Here is a 13,659-nt window from a genome sequence, read left to right on the forward strand (position 1 = left end):
TACATGTCTGGCATTTCGCATCGCTGTTCTGCAGAACTACTGAACTATGGATGTGAAGCCAAAGCTGTTGTTGTAAAAATCCCTGTGGTTTCAAATTAATCGAACCAGGCTGTTAGCATTAGTGATCCTAGCTTTGTCCAATGTCTTAGACTTTATCTTGGGGTTAAACTGCACAGACTGAAACCCCACAACCCAGTCATGTGGTGGAACAGTGAGATTCAGGTACTGGTCCATCCAACAAAAGGATTGCATGCATTTTCATGTTTTACTCTTAAGTAACAGACAAAGCATTGCTTCCTGGATGCTGTCATGAGTCAGACCCCATGAAGTGCAACAATGGTCGACAGAGAGCTCAAAGTACGAGGGGCGATATGCATTGCAGCAGACGTGCAGAAATGTAGCATTACGTATGACCATCAAACAGACAAGATATTATACAACAAATGGTGGAAAGTATGTATTTGTAGTTGTAGCTAAAATTGCAAAATGATGCAATTAATCTTTTAGGAGATAGTGGGGAAAAAATGCAAATAAACTGTAAAATGAAATCAGTGTTGGTTCAATTTCCAAACTGTTGCAAGTAGTTTTGTAGTACTGGAGTCTCCAGACCACTTTTTGATGGTCTCTGTCTCGGCGTTGAGGACTCAGGATTTTATTTCAAGACCGGTGTTCTGACCACAACTGTGGAAATGTCACAAAATTGTCAGCATACTGTTCGGTTCATTTGTCAATATTCTTGTTCTCACTGGATGCAAAACACTTGGATCAAAGTCCAAGCAGTAACGTGACTTAAGTAATTAGTGTTTTTGTTCCCACTGCCACCTGTCGCTTCCCCCTCCTCGCCACTCTGGGAGAAAGCCCAGTGTTTGTCTCGGAGCGGGAGATGATGTGTCTAATCGTCGGTAATAAATTTACCTACATAAATCATAAGAAAGCATCTGATGACATGTGAATTCAGCAGCACTTTGCTTTCAAAGACGGTGGGACTATGTCCAACTTCTGGCGTCACTTTGAAAGGAAGCTCAAAGAAAGGTAAGCTATGTGGATGTTAGCTAAGCTATGTGGACGTTAGCTAAGCTATGTGGATGTTAGCTACGCTATGTGGACGTTAGCTAAGCTATGTGGATGTTAGCTAAGCTATGTGGACGTTAGCTAAGCTATGTGGATGTTAGCTACGCTATGTGGATGTTAGCTAAGCTATGTGGACGTTAGCTAAGCTATGTGGACGTTAGCTAAGCTATGTGGCTGTTAGCTAAGCTATGTGGATGTTAGCTACGCTATGTGGATGTTAGCTAAGCTATGTGGACGTTAGCTAAGCTATGTGGACGTTAGCTAAGCTATGTGGATGTTAGCTAAGCTATGTGGATGTTAGCTAAGCTATGTGGACGTTAGCTAAGCTATGTGGCTGTTAGCTAAGCTATGTGGCTGTTAGCTAAGCTATGTGGATGTTAACTAAGCTATGTGGACGTTAGCTAAGCTATGTGGATGTTAGCTACGCTATGTGGATGTTAGCTAAGCTATGTGGATGTTAGCTACGCTATGTGGATGTTAGCTAAGCTATGTGGCTGTTAGCTAAGCTATGTGGATGTTAGCTAAGCTATGTGGACATTAACTAAGCTATGTGGACGTTAGCTAAGCTATGTGGCTGTTAGCTAAGCTATGTGGCTGTTAGCTAAGCTATGTGGATGTTAGCTAAGCTATGTGGATGTTAGCTAAGCTATGTGGCTGTTAGCTAAGCTATGTGGATGTTAGCTAAGCTATGTGGATGTTAGCTAAGCTATGTGGACGTTAGCTAAGCTATGTGGACGTTAACTAAGCTATGTGGCTGTTAGCTAAGCTATGTGGCTGTTAGCTAAGCTAGCTGTACAGTGACACATATGTTGTATTTCCAATTCTAAACGCTGGCAGGCACTTCCTGCGCTTATTGTGGGGGTGTTGACTGACGTGTTGCACATGTGCGACGAAGCTGTAACCAAAGTCTGGAATGTAATGATTCAAGAACGAGCCGATTCTTCTGAACGGCTCTTCAATGTGAACAACAGGACTGAGAACAGTTCTTTGTTTTTGTAATGCTTTGCGCACACTGCAGTAGCTATTATTATTATTATTATTATTATTATTTGTTTAATCATCGAATAAATAAATAAGACCGTAAGATCACACAAAGAGAATGCTCATTTATCTTTGATTATTTTCATCATTTGTCATCTGTGCGCTGCCTGGCTTCATGCAGCGGGAGACAGAGTGACAACAGTCACTGTGCGCTCCGTGTGCTTGGTTACTTCTTGCTTGTTGCTCCTTGGTCAGTGTTCATAGTTGAGCGTTGCTTACTGTTAGAGCATTGTCATGATTGTTGTGTTTAATGGTGCAGACAGTGGTGGTTCCTGACTTTGGCCATGTGAGCAACCACCCAGGGCGTTATCTTGTAGGATAACAAAATGATCTGAGACCTCTGCAGATTGTGGCACAGAGATGGAAGCAAAACAGAAGAAAGAAGAATTTGAATTAATAATTATAATTTATTTAAACTCTAAGCATTTAACATTTAGGTGTTTTTTTTTATGAGAATATGGATCTTTCAGAGCAATTTGAGAAGCAATTTTGATCATATTTCACGTTTTATTGTGTCATGTAGCGCGGGGCACCGGTCTTGCTCTTGACTCGGCCTCGGATTAGGTGGTCTTGACTATAACACTGGTCGCAAGCCTGTTTGACAAAATTTTAACCTGGCAGTTTTATTAAAGTGGCTTTTTGAAACAGTTGGATCTGCAATAATAATAATAATAATAATAATTCCCTGTGCTAAACATTTGATCTGAGATCCAGAAGCAGTGAAAAGTCCTACAGTATGTCATCAAAGCACCGAGACCAAACAGAATACAGTAACCCAGACATAATCACTTGTTATTACAAATGTAAAAACATAACAAATACCACTTCATACTAATTTGGAGCATTTCTTTGATGCATCAAAAGCAAAACATCTGTCCCTCCAACGTAAAAATGTTGTGGTTAAAGGATTGTTGTTCCTGTATGGGTTTTCTCCCGATGCATTCATTGGCTTTTCTCAAGGTACTCCTGTTTTTAATCGACATTTCAAAAACACGCAAGTTAGATTAGATACCAACTCTAACCGCCTTTGGGTAATAGTGCGTGCATGCATGTGTTTTTGTTTTCTTCTTGGGTGTCAGAAATATACATTTTTGTATGTTAAAATGAAAAGAATATGCATTTAATTGATATTTCAAGCTACAAACTATCCATACAGGAAAAACAACAGCTGAAGTGAACAAATGTCCTCACATGTTTACACACCCTGGTTTAATTTGTTTGATATTTTGGCCATTTTTCAGAAAATATGACGACTCAAGTTTAGTAGGTGGGTGAAGCCATTTTCTGTCCAACAGCTGTTTGCTCTTTTAAATCGTAATGACAACAGAAACTACCCAATTGACCCTGATCAGCAGTTTACACACCGCGGCTTGTAATTTCATATGTTGCCTCCTTTGTCATCAGCGACAACTTGGAGTCGTTTACGGTCGTTGCGGACGAGGTTCCTTATTTTCTCTGATGGTAAAGCTTACTTATTCTTCTTAGCAGAAAGCCTCCAGTTCCTGTAATCTACTGGGCTGTCTTGCATGAAGTGTGCGTTTGAGTTCTCCTCAGACTGGCTGTAGGGTACTGAGGTCAGGAGACTAAGACGTCCACTCCAGAAACACCACTGTGTCCTGCTGCAGCCAATAACTGGTTGACTTGGCCTTGGGTTTCCTGTGCGCAGCTTTCTGGCAGATGAGTGGAAATTTTTCTCCAGTATTTCGTTCAACTCATCAGTAACTCTGACCAGCCATCATGTGCCTTTGCAGGCCCCCAAAAACGTCAGCAATCCACCTCTGTGTTGCACAGCAGGAATGCCACACCTTTCATCGTAGGGCCTTGATGATTTGTCTCCAAATGTAAAGTTTGTGGTTGTGGTTGAGGCTTGTCTCTGCGCTGCTTGGTGTATAGCAAATGAGAACCTTTGCTGCATTTGCGTCGTGATGCCCTTCTTCTGGCAACTCTAGCACGCAGTCCATTTCTCTTCAAGTGCATCTGGAAACGGCCTCGGCCATTTTATTTTACTTTTTTCAGGAAGTTCTGCATTTCAGCTGAAGTTATTTGTGGGTTTTCAGACAGTTTTCCCGGCAGCTGTGGCTGTACTTTTGCTGGACTACCTGACTGCGGTTTGGTTTCAACAGAATCCCTCATGTTGCATTTTTAGAGTTTGTTCACCTCTGACTGGGATTCTCAGTTCCTTGGACATCTTTGTGTCTCCATTTCCTGCATTAAACTGTTCAATCGCCTTTCCCAGCAGAGCATTTCACATTTCTTTCACTTTCCCCCGTGAGTCAGAAACATCGATGCTGCACTGGGGGAAAGATGCAAGGGTCTGTCTGGAACCCAGAAAATCACCCCCCCCCCCCCACCACACACACACACACACACACGCACACACTGATTACAAGTAAACAAATCACAGATGAAGATGGTTTCCTTTAGTAGCCATTCAGACCCATCTATGCCAGCTTGTGTGCATGTTATAAGGTCAAAATCACCAAGGCATGTAAACTTTTAATGAGGGTATTTGGGGTAGCTTCTGTAGTCATAATGACTTGTAAAGTGGTACAATTGTTTGACAATAAATAGCTTCACCTAACCACTAACCACAAGTGAAAAACACCTGGTGTTAGTCATATTCTCTGAAACAAATTGTGAAAAAATCTAAAATTCTGCTATTAAATGTCAACAGATGAGCACAGCTGTAAAACAAAACACAACTTGACCCCGTTCTGGATAAATGTTTCTTAAACTACAGTTAAAGTAAACAACAGCCAGGTGCCAACTGGTAGTAAATGCCATTTTAATCTTATTTTAATTGCCTTTTATGGATCCTTTTCCCAACTATAGAAAGTCCCATTCAAGATATAAAATCTGTTTTTACGGATTAAAAAAAAAGAGAAAGAAAATAAGAAGCTTCTGCGTGTTACAACATGCATGTTACATCAGCAAAAGACGCCTGGTAGAACAAGAAATTTGATGACATGCGTACGAACACAGGACAGGTTTCCCCAGGGCAGTTTCCTAGTGGCAAAGTCTTGGCCTTTTGACATTTATGTAAGTTGCAACATCGGCAAGTTTCTCTTTCCGATCGAACCAGTAGAATTTTCCTATGTCTTGCTGCAGTGTCTCGCTCACCGGATAATGTCCTAAAATTGGCAACGGTTGTTGTATAAAAGAAGAAAAAGAAACGCAGACCTTGAACTCTGACATTTTACGGTGCTGCTGTTTTGCTCTTGCCTTTTGCAACCACAAAAAGAACAAAGGCTGAGAGGTAAAACATGAATTGCTTTCTATCGTTTTGCAGCAAAGAGTTTCACTTTGGTCTGCTTTTCCTTACAAACGAAGGCCTTTTTTATTCATCTTTCACTTCATATGTTTTTCACAGATGGTGTTTCTGATTTTGCATACTGCTGCAGTATCAGAAGCCTTTGCAGCCTCCCTATGGATCAGATAATATAGATGTCACTGTGAAACATGCCTATAAGATGGTAACTTTTAAGGAAAATGTGACTAAATTCACATCTATCAAACACTTTAGCTTAATCCAGAAAGAACCCTAGAAAGAAGGAGATGTTTCTTTCTTTATCAAAAAAAAAAAGGTTCTGTACTCCACTCCCCCAGTTTTGCTTTTTGACAGAAAAAAAATATATAAACTAGAATATGCTCTAATTGGAAAAATCAGGGGTGAAAAAAAACCCTTTTTTGTTAAAAAAAAAAAAAAAAATCTAGAGTTCACCATTTTATCCTTCGAATTTAATTCAAACATGTTTCTGGTTGAGTCTTTCTTAAACCAAAATTCAACTCTTAACCAAAACGTAGTGATCAACATGCGTTCCTTTGTTTCAGCCACGTGTTTTTTATTTTTTGTATTTATTTTGTATTTAGCTTGTCTGTTATGTGCAAAGGTGTCAGACAATGTGCTGCACAGACAGACAGAATTAAAACCACATGTGAAGCATCAAGGGAACCTAGCTGAGGGGGTGCATGCCTGTATTTGTGTCTTCAGCAGGCAGAGATGCAGCGACATTAATCACAATTTTTCACCGCATAAGACAATGCAGTGCAGATCTTTCTTTTTTTTTTTTACTGTCAAGTGTTTCAACCAAAGATCAACCATCTGCATGTCTGGGCTAATTTGATTATTAGGGTTGGTCCACTCCCTTTTGCAAAACGGACATTCCTGCTGAGAAAATAGAGATTTTAGAAGCCAGTCCAGTTTGTTCACAATCCACAGTCACTTCAAATAAATGACAAAACATTGTGATTTTTTTTTTTTTTTTTTTTTACCACATCTTATCTTGTCTCGTCACTTTGCTTTTACACGTGATTAATGCACAGTGCACAGCCAGTACATAGCATACTAGGACATGCATTGTGCTGGTAGGCTATGTACTATTGCATAAAAAGTTATTCTTTTGTGTTTTCAAGAATATTTAGTTATTCTGCATGTAAAATATTGTGAAAAAGCTAAGAAATTGTAAGCACAGTTTAATTTAGTTGCAGGTTAGTTTCTGAAATGTGTTGCAGCCCGTTTTTGCTAGCTGCACTTTATTTATGGGTACCAGAGTAAAGGGGTCAGAGTGCAAAAGCACGCCACCATTTTTTACACTTATTTGTGGAACTAACACCACATTTACTTTTGCTCCTACTTCACTTTTAGGCACCACTTTGCGTTGGTCTGCCACTCAAAAAAAAGGAACAAAATATATTGACGTTTGTGGTTAAAATGTGATAAAATGGTTGAAAACTCATAGAAACATTTGACAAGTGGAAACCTTTATAATATTAGTAGCTAACCACCACTTGTTAAATTTAACAGAATAAAAAAGAGGTTTTATTGACAGCTGGAAAAATCTAAATTAGATTTTTGAGTGAAACGCTTTCCTCATTGTATTATTTCATCGCTGACGAATCTCGAACTGCCAAAAAAACAAAAAAAAAAAACAGGCAGCAATCAATAATAGTAACCAGCAGCTTCCAATAAAATATGTGATGTTTTTGTGTGAAACCAACTCCAAGTGTAACTGCACTCAAACCACCAAACCTGAAACTCAGGACAGTCACAAACAAGATAAGGAAGTGTTTCAGGTAATGTAAGAAAAACAACAATAGAAGCAGAAAGATCTGCAGTTTTTGTCAGAAATGTTCGCTGCAAGCATGACCGGCAGTGAGACTGGAAGTCAAGACTGATAAATGACGCAACTGGGGGAGTCAGTGGGAGGTTAATCTCTGTGAGTGGGCGGGATGACGACTGTGATGTAACACTGCAGTTTCTCTCGTGGAGGATCCTGCCAAGTATTTCAAGGCTACGGCGCAGAGAACAGAAAAAACATAGATGGGGGCCCACCTTCATGTTTCACTGTACCTTTGTGTTTCAGTCAGGGTTTCGGTTTTCTCACCATTACATTTGGACTGAAGCATCTTGCGGAAATAGAGGAGGAGTAATAATATCCTGGGTGCAGCAGAATGGGAGGTTGTGCAGGCTCACTGGTGCTGTGGAAGGCTGTCAATAACTTTCTCTCAGCCCGTTCGGTTTCTATGCATGGGGATTATGAAAAGGTTACAAATCATAACAGAAGCCAGAGATGAGTGTCTTCAGGTGTCAGAATTATTGTGATGGGGTCCGAATTACACCTCGAATCAACAGTTTTCTCTATAGCACAGCTGCCTGATCTGCAAGACATAAAGTCCGTGCTGTGCACGTAAACATCACAGTGTAGAAAAAAACTGTAATGATTTGTATAATTAAACACATATATATTAGTTTAGAAGCTAATTATTAAAAAGAAAAATCAAAAGTAATCAAGGGGCAGGAAGAAACAAAGAACATTAGCAAATGATCTCATCCTAAACTTGATGATAAGTGCAAGCTAAATCTGCATGCCTCTTTGGGGCAGTCCTATATTCTAAGTACATTTAGCATAGAATATGCATTAATCTATGCATAGAAGAGTCTCAATGGAAACAGCGTCTATAATATCTGGCTGTCATTGGGCGAGAGGCAGTCCATAGCCTCCAGTCTGTCACTGGGCCTTGCCGGTACCACAGTCATCACAGCAGGTATTGGTGCTTCAGGCAGTGTGCGCAGCTTCCAAGTCCAGCTGGGAAATGAAATCCCTTTGAAACTTGTCAGAAGATGGAAGACCCTTAAAATTCCCTCATTGACTTTGGCCTTGATGAAACCCAGTGGACCAACATGGCCTCTGAAACAGCCAGACTGTGGAAACTACACTGAACCTTAAGCAACTTGTATTCTGCGTCTTCCTCCGCACTCTGAAATCTTGATTACCTAAAGAAATCACAGAGTGTCCTTTTATCTGAAAAGAGGACTTTGGACCGAGTAGTAGTCCAGCTCTTTGTCTCCTCGGCCCAGGTAAGACATTAACTAAGACGATCTCTGGATCAAAAATGGCTAAACAAAAGGAGTGTAAAAGTTGCAGTCCACGTTCAGGAAGCGGCTTGTTCTTCCAAATCTCTTGAATGGAAAGACTTTGCTTCAAAGTCCTGTCAGGTCTGCAGTTATCTCCGTTTCTTGTGCTTTCTTTTTTAAAAAAAAACAAGACTCAACTTTCCATTATCGTACTTGCGAGGCTGTCTGAACAGCCAGCATCTTTAACAACAAGCTCCTGTGACTTAACCTCTTTGTGGAGGCCTCAGTGACACCTGTCTCCCCCATGATTGTAAAGAAAAATAAAAATATCCAACACATATCGCTGTGCACAATGACTCTGTAAAACGCTTGAATTTCACTTTCTGCATTGAATTAGTGAAGCAAATTCTCTTTCTGATTGTAACGTCATTCATTGTGCTATAACCGTATAGGAATGTGTTTCAGGATTAGATTTGGAAAGAGAAATCACACACTGGGACTTGTTTCCAACTTCCAGAAGGCAGGTAATGCCTCCGTCACCTTCCCTTTGCCTGAGGAAAAACTTCCTGATAAGTAGGGACGGCTCCTTGTGGTCAGGTTTAATAATTAAACAGCTTTTGGCAAGTAGCTGCAGAGGGATTCCCTCGTTCATTTCTGTTTTCTTTCCTTATTGCTCAAGGGCGGAGTCTGAGTGTGGGATTCCCACACTGTCTCTGTGTGTGTGGGAAGACGGCTATATTAAGGCATCCTCACCTGTGGCTTTCACAGTTTGCATCATGGAAAAGCAGCAAGTGGCACTGGAAGAGACGCTGATGGGCAAGAGGATGACACCGGGGGCTCTGGAAGCCACTGGTGGATCAAGTAGATCAAAGCAACGTTTTAAGCTGGTGCTTGCTTTGGTTGCTGTGATGGGACTGCTCATTGTGGTTTTGCTGACTGCCTTCATCTACTGCTTCTTTCAGGTAGGAAAAAATGATAATTTGCAATACTAAAAATACTGTCTGTGCTTTCCCCTCTTCTTGTTCATGTATTAATACTGGTTCTACCTGCTTATTCCTGTGGCTTCCTGCTATCAGACACAGGGAGCTCCACCTGCGAGGGATCCTGGAACACTAATGACAAATTGCACATGGAAAGGTGAGTGCAGTTTATCGTTTCTCTGCTGCTAGTGATGAAACGTTGTGTTGTCTGAGTGCACTCACTGGGAATTATTTTCACTTCTTCTTTAGAGAGTGACCGCAAGGAAACATACGATATATTTACAGCAGACGACTCTGCAAAGTATCTAGTCTACGGCTGGGTGAAGTTTTCTGAGGTTACCCATCAGCAGCTCACTCTCATCCACTTTGATAAGAACGACAAGCGAGAAGTGAAAATGACAGCGGACCAAACACAGACCGTCTTCTTTGTCTTTGAAGAGATGCCAGTGATCAAAAACACAAAATTAAGTCTCTTCGTTCCTGGCAAACTCAAATCTTGCACAGACAGCCGTTTTCATGTTTATAAAGTGTGATCGGGATGGCTTTGAAATGTTTCTAAATAACTTGTGAAACTATGCTGTGCAGAGATTAATCAAGTTTGACAAGTGCATACCTGCTTTCGCTTGACATGAGGCTGTTTTTAAAGTTGCGTACAGGCAGAGGTAGGTGTGAAAGCTCACACTAAGGAAGCAGACTCACCTCCTGTGATGAGCCCACATCAACACAAAGCTTCCGTTTGGGGAGATTCACCCCGAAAATCGAGCCTGCAGCTTGTAAAAGTATTTCAATAACAGGTAAATATAGAAGGCAATTCATAATGCGCTCTGCTTTCTTGTCAGTCACCGCTGGAATAGCGAAGTGTGCGTTAATCTCACTTTCGCACCAACAGAACCAAAGAGAGAATCCTTGACAGTCATCTTCATCTCTCAAGATGAAAACCTGTAACCTGTGAATTGACAGCACAGTTCATTAAAAGGTTGTAAAAAAATAATCCGAAACAGACGCAATGGTGTAAAAACGTTGCCTAAAATAACGTGTAAACTTTTAATGTGTTTATTTTTTCTCTCTCTCTGTACATTCTTCTTTCAATTATAACAATGTTTTTGTATTTTATTAAATTTTGAGTTTTCAAAAATTGGGGAATTAATTTAACGTACTGCTGTAAATACGCTGTACAATACTGTACAATGTACCTTGATTTTTTATGTATACTAAATTATATATATATAAAAAAAAACAACTAAAAATAACTTTGTTTTGTTTGTCTGCAGTATAGTTATATGTGTGTCTCATTTTCAATTTTACTGCGTTTCAGTCCAGTAAAATTTCTGTGTAATTTAGCAAACAATTCTGGTGTGTATCTTTTTTTTTTTTTTTTCTAACTATAATGAAATATATATATATATATACACAGTTGTGTCCTAAATAATAGCAGTCCCACATCACTAGCAAGATAAAACACAGTTTTAGTTGAAATTTCTTCACGTTTCTAGAAGGTTTAGCAAAAATGTAGAAAACCAACAGATCCAACAGGCAAGATGTGCATGCTGCTGATTCTGTGAAACTAAATCATTTACTGAACGGGGCATGTTAAAAAAACAAAACAAAACACAGTGCCGAGTTCAATTGGCGAGGTCATTGGTTATGTGAAAGAGACAGGTGTTAAGCAGGTGACCTTTATTTAAGGAGGAAGGCTACTGAAGCTGCATGATGCCGGATGTGAGTTTGTCCTTGAAAAACAGAGTGAAATGGGTCGCTCGAGACACTGTTCAGAGGGAGAGTGTTCTTTGATTAAGAAACTAGTAAAAGAGTGGAAAACCCACAAAGAAGTGCAGAAAATGATAGGCTAAAATGATTTCAAACACTTTAAAATAGCAGCCAAAACCAGAAAGGAAAGGAAGGCAAAGAAAAACGACTATTCAAAAGGATTATTACCGTTATTGACAACATATAATCACTAAAATTACAGCTACTGTTACATATTTTTAATTTTTTTATTCCCCTGGACTACAGATACTATTTAAAATACTGTTTTGACTTGTATATACTGTATGTTATGTTATTGTGTACTTCAAAAACACAAAATCTTACCAAGCATTTTGGTCTAATTTCTACGGCAAATATCTTAGGGCAACTGGATTAAGACAAAACTAATTTACAACTTTGCTTAAAAGTTACTTATAGGGTGCTGTGGTCCTTGCGGCGGTGGTCGCAGGTTCGATTCCCGGCCTGGCGACATTTGCCTCATGTCTTCCCCCTCTCTCATTACCCTGTTTCCTGTCAAACTACTTTCAAATAAAGGCCCCTAGAGCCAACAAAACTTAAAAAAAAGTTAGTTATAAGTTAGTCTTGTCTTACATCAAGTGCACTAACATATTTTAACTCAAATCTAGACCAGAAACGTGTCTTAAAATGTGGTGTTTTTGCACCGTACGTGTTATAGCTGCGTATTACACTTGTGTATTAACGAAGAAGTTTCTTTTGCTATTGAAATCACCAGCAGACGCTCAACCTTCCGCTGCTTTGGCCTAACACGTTGGGGCTGCATATACCAAAATAAACTTCCCCTGATAACGTCTTATGTGAATTCACATGCAAATCGTGATAGGTTGGAGCTGCAAAGCGGCATGCCGTGATTGTGACGTAATGCCAGAAGTAACACCGCAGGTTCTGTCTAACACGTGCGCCCACAAGCCCTGCATGCGTTGCTTCATCTGGGGGAAATAACACTCAGATTTATTCAATTCTTCTTGATCAAATAAATGTTTAGCAACCAGGCCTTTACAAAACCTGCTGACTTGGCTCTTTCACCTGTTGCTTTACACCCTGACATGGTCACACTTCAGCATGAACTGCTAACGTCAGTAAGCATTGTTTCCCCTGCATCCCCTGCAAATCACTGGCAAGCTGATCCTGCTGCTGCCGTTGGGCAGGAAGGAGCTCTCTAGTTGGCGTAAACCAGCTCTGGTAGGCGAAAGCTGCTGCTTCCTCTTCATGCTACTATTTGCCTAAACTGGCTTATTAAAATGCCATTTCAGATAGAAAGCTGCAGCAGCTTGGTGGACACCCTGTTTTGTTTCCCTGCTGTTTTGTTTCCCCAGTTTTGTGAAACAAAAATCGCCAGCAGACATTCAACCTTCAGCTGCTTTGGCCTAACACGTTGGGGCTGCATATACCAAAATGCAGCCCCAACGTGTTTTGGGGCTGCATTTTGTTGTGAATTAAACAAAATCAATTGTCTTGCTACGTTTGTTTGCTTGGGGTTATTTTTTCATTTGGGGTTGCTCTGTGTTGCCTCCAGCTGTTGGTAGTGGCCTTGGTTTTAAGTCATTTAATTAAAGCCTTGACATTTAATGGAGGTATATGCTTGAGGTTGGGATGACTTTATTTAGTCCTTGTAAATTTTTATAAACTGTAGTATTTCTTTTCTTTGAATAAGAGGGCTAAGAGGGCCTCCAGGGGTTCTGGTCCTTTGTGCTGTGCGAGTTGCTGGTGTTGGGCGTTTCTTTGACTGAGTGTGTATCCGGGTGTCTGGGGTGATTTATTTGGCTGATCGGCCCAGTGCAAACTCCACTGGAGGAGTCTAAGTCAATGAGAGAAAACCCAAACTGAGAAGTGAAAAGAGGTTTAAATCAAGTGAAGTTGCATTGGAAGGCAATGGCCGGGCAACTTCCACAGTGACTGGTGTATAAAATTCAGTGTGCATGCCTACATGCATCTTCTCTAAAGATTTTCAAAAGAACGGATCATTCTCGAGAGCTCCAGCTTACTACCACAAAAAGACTTTACCCTCGTCCTGAAAGGATCATCGCTTCAAAATACTCCACAGTCATAATAAAGTTATAATAGCGTAAACGTGACTGGTAATAAAGTCAACTTTGTGGCCTCACCACAAAGTGGTAAAGCCACAAAAGTTTTTATTCGGTTTCTATATCCACTGAGAGTCCACCTGCTTTGATTGCCTGCCACTTTGTTGCTGTTGCACAGAAATTTCCCCCATCGTGGGATAATGAAGAATATTTTGTTTCTATTCAAATGGATCGGGTTTCCAAGTCCAAGAAGCTGTTTCCAAGGTTTATGTCCCTAAGTGCATTGAAACTTAGGGACACCGGAAATGGTTTACAACATGCCGGAACTAAATTCTTAAAGCGCCGGAGACGTGTTCTCTGGAGTGACAAGTCAGGCCACTCTGTCTTGATTGCTTGTGCAATC

Source organism: Xiphophorus couchianus, chromosome 9, assembly GCF_001444195.1.
Source record: "Xiphophorus couchianus chromosome 9, X_couchianus-1.0, whole genome shotgun sequence".
In the NCBI taxonomy this organism is placed as follows: Eukaryota; Metazoa; Chordata; class Actinopteri; order Cyprinodontiformes; family Poeciliidae; genus Xiphophorus; species Xiphophorus couchianus.